The sequence below is a fragment of the Castor canadensis genome, chromosome 17 (genome assembly GCF_047511655.1).
Source record: "Castor canadensis chromosome 17, mCasCan1.hap1v2, whole genome shotgun sequence".
Lineage (NCBI taxonomy): Eukaryota > Metazoa > Chordata > Mammalia > Rodentia > Castoridae > Castor > Castor canadensis.
In genome coordinates this window covers 59,422,973-59,434,645 of record NC_133402.1, presented here as the reverse complement: position 1 = coordinate 59,434,645, position 11,673 = coordinate 59,422,973, and the positions used below count along the sequence as shown (strand labels likewise).

At 44.9% G+C, this 11,673-nt stretch overlaps 1 protein-coding gene across 5 annotated transcripts in view; it reads left to right on the top strand.

Annotated features, from left to right (window-relative positions):
- The first annotated feature begins 5,912 nt into the window (after positions 1–5,912).
- Positions 5,913–11,673, top strand: part of LOC109691805 (phosphatidylinositol 4,5-bisphosphate 3-kinase catalytic subunit beta isoform) — a 121,113-nt gene continuing 115,352 nt past the window's right edge. For all 5 annotated transcript variants that reach the window (XM_074059635.1, XM_074059636.1, XM_074059632.1 and 2 more), the window contains exon 1: positions 5,913–6,102. The gene's annotated coding sequence lies outside the window, so the exon portion shown is untranslated. The remainder of the gene's footprint in view (positions 6,103–11,673) is intronic.

Here is an 11,673-nt window from a genome sequence, read left to right as displayed (position 1 = left end):
ATGACTGGGATTGTGGAGCAGGGAGCGGGGGCAGTTAGTAGAGAGATCTAAAAAGCAGAACTCAGAACCTATAGCACACCTGTAATCCCAGCTATTGGAGACTGAGGCAGGAGGATAGTGAGTTTGAGGTCTACCTGGGCTACATAGTGAGACCCCATCTCAGATAGAATAAAGGAAAGAAAGAAGGGAGGGAGGGAGGAAGGAAACAAGGAAGGAAGGAAAAAAGGGAGGAAGAAAGGGAAGAAGGGAGGGAGGGACTGGGATGTGGCTCAAATGGTAGAGGCCCTGAATTCAAACCCTAGTAGTACCAAAAAAATTTTTTTAATTAAAAAGCATGGATTAAAAAAAAAAGAAGGAAAATGTTCCTTGGTCTGTTTCAGAAACCAGTAGGTTGTATCAAAGAGGAACCCAGAGATAGCTCCTCATATCCCAAAAGAGTTTTCCATTTGGTTGGGAATGGAATGTTGGCAGAACTAGTGTTTGGAAACCCAAGATTCGTGGTGAGGCTATATGGGTGGGCCAAACACTAGCAGGCACTTTAGCAAAGCTGCAAGAGTGAAATATCTGGGTGCCAGCTGCCTCTGAGATCTTGAACATACCCTTTAGCTTCTTGGGCCTCAGTTTCTTCAGCTATAAAATTCATTCATTCAAAAATATTAACTGAGCTGGCTGAATGGTTGAAGTGGTTAGAGCGTCTGCCTAACAAGCATGAGGCCCTGAGTTTAAACCCCAGTACCACCAAAAAGAAAAAGGCGTTTGACAAAAGCAGTATTCACTGAATATACGTCAGGCACTAATCTTGGTCCTGGGAGGCAGTAGATAAAAGAAGGAAATAGGAGGAGGCTGGATAATTTGATCACAAATACTCATTTTAAAACCAAGTCATCGGCTGGGGATGTAGCTTGCCTATCTTTTGTGAGGCTCTGGGTTCAACCCCCACCAACACAATACAATAAAAAAAAAAATAGCCAAGCCAGCATTCAATATTTATAAGTGATAAAGCCAGTAACCAGACATTTGTGAAACTGTTTTTTCTTACCTGAAGACAGAAATAAACAGCAACAAATAACACATACACACAAAACCCTGCCTTTCTCCTTCACCAGTGTGCTGCCTTCCTTATCTTTCTCCAAGTGTTCTTTTCGTCTGCAGTATGTCTGTCTTCAAATGACTGCCCTTCCTCCTCCCCTCTCTCCTCTGCCTTCCATTTGCCTTTCCTGCTCTGTCCCCTTCCTACCAAGGTTGGTGGCCCCACTCTCAGTAACTAGGACTTTTCATGTTGGGGGAGAGAGGGGGAGAAAGATGACAGGATGCCAACAGTGTGGGCAGAGCAGGATGTCGGAGGCTTTGCTGGATTTCTCTGATATGTGAGTACAGTATCCAGGCCTCCTTCCGTAGAATTTGGAGATGATGGGCTCAGGTGTAGTTCAGTGAGTGCTGCCTGGAATACACAAGGCCCTGGGTTCGATTCGCAGCACCACAAAAAAATATGAAACTACATTATGTATGGATAAGAAATAACCTGAGATCTGTGTGAAAAAAAAGGCAAGTATGAAAATGTATCAAAAGTATCAAAAATGTTTGATAAACATTTCCTACTGTATGAAAAAGTGGTGGCTCACACCTGTAATCCTAGCTACTCAGGAGGCAGAGATCAGGAGGATTGAGGTTCAAAGCCAGCCAGGGCAAAATAGTTTTCGAGATCCTATCTGGAAAAAAACCCATCACAAAAAAAGGACTGGTAGAGTGGCTCAAGGTGTAGGCCCTGAGTTCAAACCCCAGTACCACAAAAAAAAAGATGAGGAAACATATCTGTAGTTGCTCGTATATATACACAGTATTTTTGGAAGGATGCTCAAGAAGCTGATGACATTTGTCGCCTGTGAGGAAAACTTCATAGCCAGGGAAGAAACTCTTACTGCACATTTGGTTGTATGTTTTAGATTTCTCCTTTACTTTTTTTTTTTTTGTGCTGCTGGGGAGCAAATCCAGGGCCTTGTGTATGCTAGGCAAGTGTTCTACCACTGAGTTACACCCCTAATTTACACACTTTGGATTTCAAACTAGTCAGGAAGTGGAGGTCATATAGAATATTTAAATATAAAACCATTCAAATAGAACCTTTCCTTTGTTTATAACATGAGCTAGGATTTTAAAACTAGTTACAAAAATAGTAGTACTAAATCATTCTTTTCTTTTAAAATTCTTTTTCTTAGACTAAAAGAATTAGATGATCCATGTCCTGTTTGCAACAAGTAAGAATTTAGACATAAAGGAAAAAAGAGCTCACTCACTCAATCCTCCTCTCTCTTCTTTTTTGGTGGTACTAGGGTTTGAATTCAGGGCATCAGGCTTGTTAGGCAGGTGCTCTACCATTTGAGCCTGAGCCTCAGCCCCAGCCCTCAACCTTCCTCTTTTAGGCCTTGGTGGTAGCTAATATGATAAACTTAGGGTAAGTTCTTCTACCCCTTTCTCTATGTGCTCATGAACATACACACACACACACACACACACACACACACACAAACACATATATAAACACATATATATGTACATATATACATACGGCCACTTACATACTAAAGGATCATACTGCTCTTACATTAGTCTGCAGTTGTGAAAGTTTTCCACTTTTATCCCTCCAGGTCAATTAAAAATAGATCTAATTCATTATCAGCATTAAATAATATTCCACAGTCTAGAGGTGGTAAAATGGAAGCATGGGTTGACAATCAGGTTGTTCCCAGTTTGCTTGTTTGCTTTGCACTACAAGCAATCCTACAATAAGCACTGTGTTAGTTTTCTGTCTCACACAGCACATTACCACAAACTTGATCGCCTTCAAGAAGAAGATATGGATTTCCTCACAGTTCTAGACTCTCAGAATTAGTCAACATATCTACATCACTGGTTCCTGCTAAAGGCTCTGAGGGAGGATCTGTTTCACACTTCTCTTCTAGTTTCTGATGGTTGTCAGCAATCCAAGGTGCTTTGTAGCTTATAAACACATTACTCCTACTTCTACCTCCTTCTCCACCTTTGTTTCTATGTGCTAAATCTCTCCCTCCCTCCTTTCTTTCCTTTTCTTTCTTCCTTGCTCTCACTGTCTATTTTCTTTCCTGTTTGTGGAAACTGGTTCTCCCTATGCAGCCCAGGTTCACCACAAACTCACAGCCCTCCTGCTCTAACCTCTGGAGTGCTGGGATTACAGCTTTGTTCCACCATGCCCTTCTTGCCTTTCTGTTATAAGGGCACCTGTCATTGGGGTTAGATCCATCCTAAATTCAGGATGATCACATCTCAAGATCCTCAACTTAATTACAGCTGCAAAGATCCTTTTTTCCGATAGGTCACATTCACAGGTTCCATATAGACATGTCTCTTACTTATTTATTTATTTATTTTGGTACTGGGATTTGAACTCAGGGCCTACACCTTGAGCCACTCCACCAGCCCTTTTTTGTGATGGGTTTTTTGAGATAGGGTGTGGCAAACTATTTGCTTATGCTGGCTTCAAACCTTGATCCTCCTGATCTTTGCCTCCTGAGTAGCTAGGATTATAGGCATGAGTCACCAGTGCCCAGCTTGGTTTTGTTTTTTGTTTTTTTTTTTTTTGGTGGTACTAGGGTTTGAACTCAGGGCCTTATGCTAGGGAGGTGATTTACCACTTGAGCCACTCCACCAGTCTGGGAAGCCTATACTCAACACACTACATCATCCTTGTATCCTTGTATATAACCTTACCATTGGAATTCTCCTTAGTTTTTCTATAGGGAAGAGTTAATGGATAGATAACGGTCAATGGGTAGGTAGATGCATATTTTAGCACATATTTCCGGGTTACTGGTACAAAATTTGTGACAATTTTCACTTCATGTGAGACGTATGAAAGTTTCTTTCCCCATGTATCATTGATTACTCTTGTTAAAGTGTGCCAATCTGATGAATGAAAAGTGGTTTTCATTTGCTTTTCCAAGCTTATTTGTGAAATTAAACTTCTTTTGCTGTTTTTTTTTTCAGTGCTGGGGTTCAAATTCAGGGCCTTTCAATTGTTAGGCAAACACTCTACCATGAGCTGCATCTCCCAAACTGTTTAATTAATTAATTTGCAACACTGGGGCTTGAACTCAGGACCTCACCCTTGCTAGGCAGGCACTTTAGCACTTGAGCCACTCAAGTAGCCCCTGTGTGATGGGTTTTTTCCAAGATAGGATTTCTTTGACTACTTGGGCTGGCTTGCCATCCTCCTGATCTCTGCCTCTTGAATAGCTAGGATTATGGGCGTGAGCCACTGGTACCTGGCTTGCTGTTGTTTTGGAAGTTCTGGTTATCAAAAAAAAAAAAATTAAATCTCTTTTTATCAACAACTTGGATTTTCTCTTCTGTTAATCTATTTGTGTGTATGTATATATACATTTCAGTACTGGAGTTTGAACTCAAGCTCAGTGCTTCACACTTGCTAGGCAGGTTTAGTTTAAAAAATACTACTTGGTTTTTTAAAAATCCATTTATAGACTGGAGGTGTAGCTCAGGTGGTAGAGCGCCTGCTTTGCAAGTGCAAAGCCCTGAGTTCAAACCCCAGTCCTGCCAAAAAAAAAAAAAAGTCAAAAATCCATTTATAGAAACTCTTTTATGTTAGAGATACAATGTGTTTGCCATATGCTTTGTCCAGTTCTATTCCATCTATTGTGTTTTTCTTTTTAAAAATACTTGTTGCCATGTAATACAAAATTTCAAAGTATTTTGTGTAAACAAATGCTTTTATTTATTTATTATTCTTTAGTGATTCTGCGCTTCCTGTCTTTCTTAAATTTTCTGACTCACAAAAGTTATATTAATATTCTTTCTTTCTTTCTTTCTTTTCTTTTTTTACTTGGCGGTATCGGGGTTTGTACTCAGGGCCTACAACTTGAGCCACTCCACCAGTCCATTTTTATGAAGGGATTTTTTTTGAGATAGGGTCTCGTGCCCAGGCTGGCTGGATTTGAACCACGATCCTCCTGAGTAGCTAGGATGACAGGCGTGAGCCACTGCCGCCCCGCACTTTTTTTTGAGACAGCGTGTTGCCACATAGCCCAGGCTGCCCTCAAATTTGTGATCCTCCTCCCTCCGCCTCTTGAGTGCTGGGTTTACAGATATGCACCACCATGCCCAGCTGGAATTTTATTTTTGATTATGGTATGGGTCTTGCTTTAAATGAAGAGTCAATTAAAAGTATGATCAGCTTGCTGCTGGGGTGTGTGTCTTGAGTGGTAAGAGCACCCGCCTTGCCTAGGCCTAGCAAGTGTCAGGCCCTGAGTTCTAGGTAGTCACTCTACCACTGAGCTATCTCCCCAGCCCCCCAGTTTAGGTTTGGAGGAAGTTAAATTCAAGCGTCTCCCTTAAGGAAGGGCCATGAAATTTCCTGGTTGTGGACAACAGGCAGATAACGCCGGCGAAAGGGACTGGGCAAAGTGTTCACTGCAGACAAATGTTAACTGTTGCTATCGCAAAAATGAACACGTAGAAGACTCTTGGACGTCAAAGCCTGGGCTTTTGCATTTCAATGAAGATGCACAGCGCGGGGGCAGCAGACCCAGCGCCCTCATTGTAGCCAAGTCCGGGGCCCGAGTCTGTTCCGCATCGCAGAGCGAAGGGCTGGGGACAGAGGGACAAAGGGGGCGTCTAGGGTGGGGAGGGTACCGAGGGCAGGGCAGGTGCTTGCTGGGGATTCGCGATGCCGCAAACGCAGGCGGGACAGGCGGGGAGGACAAGGCTGCGGCACGGCCTCTGTGCGCCCCTGCGGCCGCCGCGGAGCCCGTGATTGGTCCTCGCACTGCGCGGGGCGGGGCTGGGGCTGCTGGGAGGCTGGCGGGGGAGGCACGCGCACGCGCGGGCACAGCGGCGGCGGCGGCGCGCGCGTGCTCGTGTCGGCGGAGTCGGTGTGGCGGCGGCGGCTGCGGCGGAGCGGGCCATGGCAGTGGGTGGCGGGAGGGTGTAGTGCGACTGGGGAGGTGACTGAGAGAGCCGGGGATGGGGACACTAGGACGAGGCGGTCACGGTGGCTTGGGCTGTTGACCGCGTACCCGGAGCCGGCGGTGGCGGCGGCGGAGCTCGGGGCAGGTGAGTGCGGAGGCGCGGGACCCGGATGCGGCGCGGCTGAGGGGCGGCAGGGTCGCGGCGGCCGGCTGAGGTGCCCCCGCGCGGGCCGGGCGGGCGGGTCGCTTCTGTGTGTCGCTGTCGGCGAGGCTGGCGACTCCGGGGAGAGCGCCGCGCTTCCTGCGGCGCGGACGACGCCCGGCTCGGCTGCGGCCCGCCCGGGGCTCTCCAAGGTGAGCGGCGCCCCAGGCCTCCGGGCGGCCGGAAAGCCGCGGGCCGCGGGGGCTGGCGGTGCCGCTTGGGGGGGACCGGGAGTCCTTGCTCCTTGCATCTATGCAGACCCCTCTGGAGTCCCCACCCCTCCGCCCCATCCCCGGCCCTCAGGTGCTGTTTTTGCGCAGAAGTGTGTTTTAGGGGCGGGGACCTGGGCTTTCGGATGTGTTTTCGAACCCCAGTACCGCCACAGCCCAGTCCTGGGGCCTTAGGCCAAAATATCCTGCTACGGTAGGTGGGAATAATGCATCGTTCGTGGGGTTGGCGCGGGGACAGGCAGTGATAGTGAACGGTGGCCATCAGGGGCAGCTCGGCTGCAGCATCTTTTGGTAGCGATCGCCAGTTTCTGGCTGTGCCTGGCGTTCGGGGTGCATTTATTTCCGAACTGCTAGTGTTGCAGTAACCTCAAGTGAGGTTGCTTAATACTGCAGCCTGTTATCTTAGTCTCTAGTGTCTTCCTATAATCCTGTAGTTTCTTTTTTCTTGCAAAGGCTGACTTGGAAAGCTGTCTCAGGTACCCTAGTGGTGTAATGCAACCTGGCAGATTTCAGAATTCGCTTAGGCTTTGAAGGTGGTGCGACACATGAACTTGAGTTGCTTCTTGCTGTTTAACCAATCTTAAGTGACACTTAAGGTCTGTCACTTGTTACAGAGTATATAAACACAGGGAGAGTATGGAAACAGACTCTTTTTTCTGCATTGCTACATCCGAAGGGAGTGACAAGTGCTTTTGTAAACATCATTGTGGGCAGTGTTGCTGTCTGGTGAAGTCATCATAATTAAATGAAAGGAGTACTTATTTTGAAGCACTGAATGGATGTTTGGAAATATGATTCCTAATAAAATCATCTCCAACGGAGTCAGAGTTCTCAGCAGTTCATTAATCATTTGGGGATTTTTATGCTCCACTTAGGGTGTCATGATAAAAGCAGAACTGTGTAAGTCACAGTATCTTAGTGCAGGAAAGGGTGGTGGGAGGGATCTTGAACTAGTTTCAGAATAGCAGGTGTGGAACAAAGTGAAACCTGGTTTAAAACTGAAATTGTATTTAGGGTGATATAACAAACATCTTCAGAGTTCACACTGATTGACCCACTGACTAGGACATTCCTCCTTCAGGCTGGTTTTTAGAAGTGGAAAAAACAGGTTGTTTGCTTGTGGTGCTGGAGATGGGCCTCGAAACAGGTCGGGTTTTGATTTTTGTTTGTTTGCTTTTTGGAGGTACTAGAGATTGAACTCAGAGAGTCTTGTGCTAGCTTTACCACTTGAGCCACACCCCCAGTGACTTTTCACTCAGTGATGTTTTCCACCTCTTGCCTATCTTTTCCACCCCCCCCCCCACAATGTGTGTGTGCTCATTCACAAGGGCTCTGCATGGGCTAAGCATGCATTTAACCACTGAGCTATACTCCCAGCCCCTCCTGGTTTTTTGTTTTTGAACAAATTGATCCATAAAGGCTCCAATTTAATTTGTGAATATTAGCAAATTATATGAAAAAAAACGATAAAAAAAAAGAACCTTGTTTTCTCATGTTCTTCTTTGAGATCTTCTCTGCTGAGTGTTTTTTATTTATTTTTTCTGTTGTCTCGTTTAGATTGTCGAACTCAGCAGTAGACACACTGTGAAAAGGTGCAGGGGTCAGCACACCTTTTGGCACTAGGCCTCAGCCTAGCTCAAAATAGCTGGGAGCACAGGATCTTATTCAGGCTTTCTGGCCTCAAGATTTTTTTTTTTTTTTTTTTAAGTGGTACTGGGGAGCAAACCCAGGGCCTTGGGCATGTGAGACAAACACTTAACCGCTGAGCTACATCCCCAGCCCTCAGATTTTTAAATTTTAATTATTTTTTGTGCTACTGAGGATTGAATGCAGGGCCTCACAAATGTTAGGGAAGCACTTTACCACTTGTGCTACACTCCCAGCCCCCCACCCCTTTTACTGTTTGAGGTAGGGTCTCCACTAACGTTGGCCTGGTTGGCATCAGACTCTCATCTTCTGCCTCCCTGTCTCAAGTAGTAGGGATTACAGGTATGCATCACCAAGTTTGGCTGGCCTCAGATTTTTATTTTTTATTTTTGTGCTAGTTGTGTGTATATTGTGGCATTTACAAAAGTTCTTACAATAGATCAAATATATCATACTTGCTTTCACCCATCCACCATTCTCCTTTATCCCCCTCTCCCCAGACTTTTTTTTGGCTAGGGGGACAGTACAGAATTTGAACTGAGGGCCTCATGCTTGCTAGGGAGGCACTCTACCACTTGAGCCACCCCTCCAGCCCTTTTTTTTGTGTGTGTGTTGAGTATTTTTGAGATAGGGGCTTACTTTTTTGTCCAGGCTGGCCTTGAACTTCGATCCTCCTGATCTCGTATCCTGAGTAGCTAGGATTATAGGTGTGAGCCACAGGTGCCTGGTCCTGGCCTCAGATTTTTATTTTTAATTTATAAAACTTGAATGTGTGTGTGCCAGGTAGTAGATAATGGAGGAGATGGATGGCTAGAGAATCACATAATATAAAAACCTTGCAAGGTGCTAGAGTTTTGTGGCTTTGCTCCTCTTTATTGATTTGGCCTTCTCTCCTTGAATTCAAAACATCCTAATGTGGGGAGGGTTTCCAGGCTGTCTCTTCCTTTCTCTACCTGTGCTCTTTCTGAGTAACGTCATTCTCTTTCTTTGCTTTAAATACTATCAACATACTGTAGATTCTCAGATTTTTTTTTTTTTTTTTTTGCAGTACTGGGGCTTGAACTCAGGGCTTACACCTTGCACCACTCCACCAGCCCTTTTTTGTGATGGGTTTTTTTTGAGATAGGGTCTCTTGAACTATTTGCCCGGGCTGGCTTTGAACCTTGAGCTTCCTAATCTCTGCCTCCTGAGTAGCTAGGATTACGAGTGCTTCTTTTTTGTGTGTGTGTTGGTACTGGATTTGAACTCAGGGCTTTGCACTTGCTAGGCAGGTTCTTTACCACTTGAGCCACGCCTCCAGCACTTGAACTTCAAGCGTCTAATCTTCAAATTTCTACTGGCCTCTCTCTGCCATCCCCAGCCTGCTTGTGCATTGCTGTCGTACTGAGTTAACACCCCAGCCCTGCTTCACTGTTCTCCATCTATGTGTAACGGGGCCCTCAGCAAAGCCTGTTAGTGTTAGCCTCCAAAGTCTATCCTGAGTACGTTTACTTTACATTATTTTGATTGGCACCACCCCAGCTCCTCCTGGGTAGTGGCTTTCTCACTGGTCTCTTTGCAGTCAGAGTGATTGATACTCATTCTCCTGCTCTAGTGGCTTCTCATTACACTAAGATTTTGTCTTTTTTTTTTTTTTTGAGACAGGTATTGGATATGTAGCCATGTAGCCCAGGCTGATCTTGAATTTGCTATGTAGCCTGGGCTGGCCTCCACCTTTTGATCCTCCTGCCTCAGCAAGTGCTGGAATTACAGGCATGTACCACCATACCTGGCTAGGATTTTTGTTGTTATTATTTTTTTGTGGGGCTGGGATTTGAACTCAGGGCTTTCTGCTTGCAAAGCAGATACTCTACCACTTGTGTCACACCTCCATTTTGGTTACTTTGGAGATGGGGGTCTTTCAAATTATTTGCCTGGGCTGGCCTGGAACTGAGATGTTCCTGATCTCAGCCTCCCAAAGTGCTAGGATTACAGGTGTGAGCCACCAGCATCCTGCTTGGCTAGAAATTTTTTTGTTCAGTTAAACCATTTAGTTTTTGAATCCCATCTTCCATTACATGCAAGTGTGTAGGAGAATGTATGTATGTGTCCTCTGAGCCATTTGATTTAGCATTACCATATCTTACCATGTTTGGAGATAAATCTGTCTCACTTGGTTCTGCTAACTACTTATTTGGGTGCTTTTCATGTAATTTAACAAGACAGACAGTTCAGGATTCCCACCCGCCCAAGACCAAATTTGCCTGAGACTCAAGATTCTAAGTAGTCTGTGAACAAAGAAGGGTACTGAGAAATCAGAAATGTACTGTTCTGTTGTCAAAGTAGAAATGCAGGGGAAAAATATGTTGGAGGAAGAAAATTTATATATTTTCTTTGTACTGAGGTTTGAACTCAGGGCCTTTCCCCACTTGAGTCATACCTCCACCCCAGAGGAAAAAATTTTAGAAGAATGATACTGTACATAAGGCACAAGAAAAGAAAGATAAGGAAGAAGCCATATGTTTTAAGTTGGTGTGGGACAGCTTCTCTCCTCCTTTGCCTTCTTCCTCCTCTTACCTCTCATCCTTCCCTTGACTTTGATTCCCTTTTCCCCCTCCATTTCCTGGTTTGTATGGGCTATTTTTCTAAGAGTGCCTGTGAGCCCATGGCAGCTCAGTATCTGCTAGTACACCCTGTAGGAAGCAGCCATTCTTTTCCTGAAGGGACCCTCTACTTCATCATAATTAAGGTCTGTCTTTCCGGATCTTCCAGACATTGGTTCCAATTTTGCCCTTTAGAATGGCTCTAAAATGGTATACTTCCTCTTTAACTTGCTGTTCCTGCATATATTCCATAGTTCCTTTTATGTTATCAGCTGCAGGTGAAATAATTCTGAGTCACAAGCTTCCAGTTGAGTGAGGGAAGTGATTAGATGGGATGTGTATAAGGCCTTACTAATAGTGGCTCTGATAATGCATGCTGCTTATCTCTAATTGAGACCTTTTTCTTCAGAGTCAGTATACTATTCTTTTTGGATGAGTAGAGATTTTAATTAAAAGGGAAGTGGTATTGTTTTTTAAAAAACTTATCTAAAGTAATACTCTGTTGGTGTAATCCTATGAATTTTCTTCCATTAAAAGGATTCAGAGTAATTCTGCACCCCAAAGAATTCCCTTTTCACTGACTCTTTTGCAGTTACACCTTCTCCCCTCTTACTCCCTATACATGGCTTTTACTTTTTTAGTACTGGGAATTGAATGGCCTTGTGCTTGCTAGGCAAGTTAAAAAATTTTGTTGTTGTTGTTGGGACTGGAATTTGAACTCAGGACTTTATGCTTGCAAAGCAGGCACTCTACCAGTTGAGCCAGGCCTTCAGTCCATTTTGCTCCGCTTATTTGGGGGATGGGGGTTTCTCAAACTGTTTTCCAGGGCTGCCCTTGAGTCCAGTCCTCTTGATCTCAGGCTCCCAGAAGCTAGGATTACAGGTGTGAGCCACTAGTGCCCTGTCAAGTAAATTTTTTTTTTTGCAGTAGTAGGGTTTGAATTCAGGGCCTACACCTTGAGCCACTCCACCAAGCCCTTTTTTGTGATTGGCTTTTTCGAGATAGGGTCTCCTGAACTATTTGCCCAGGTTGTCTATCCTGATCTCTGCCTCCCG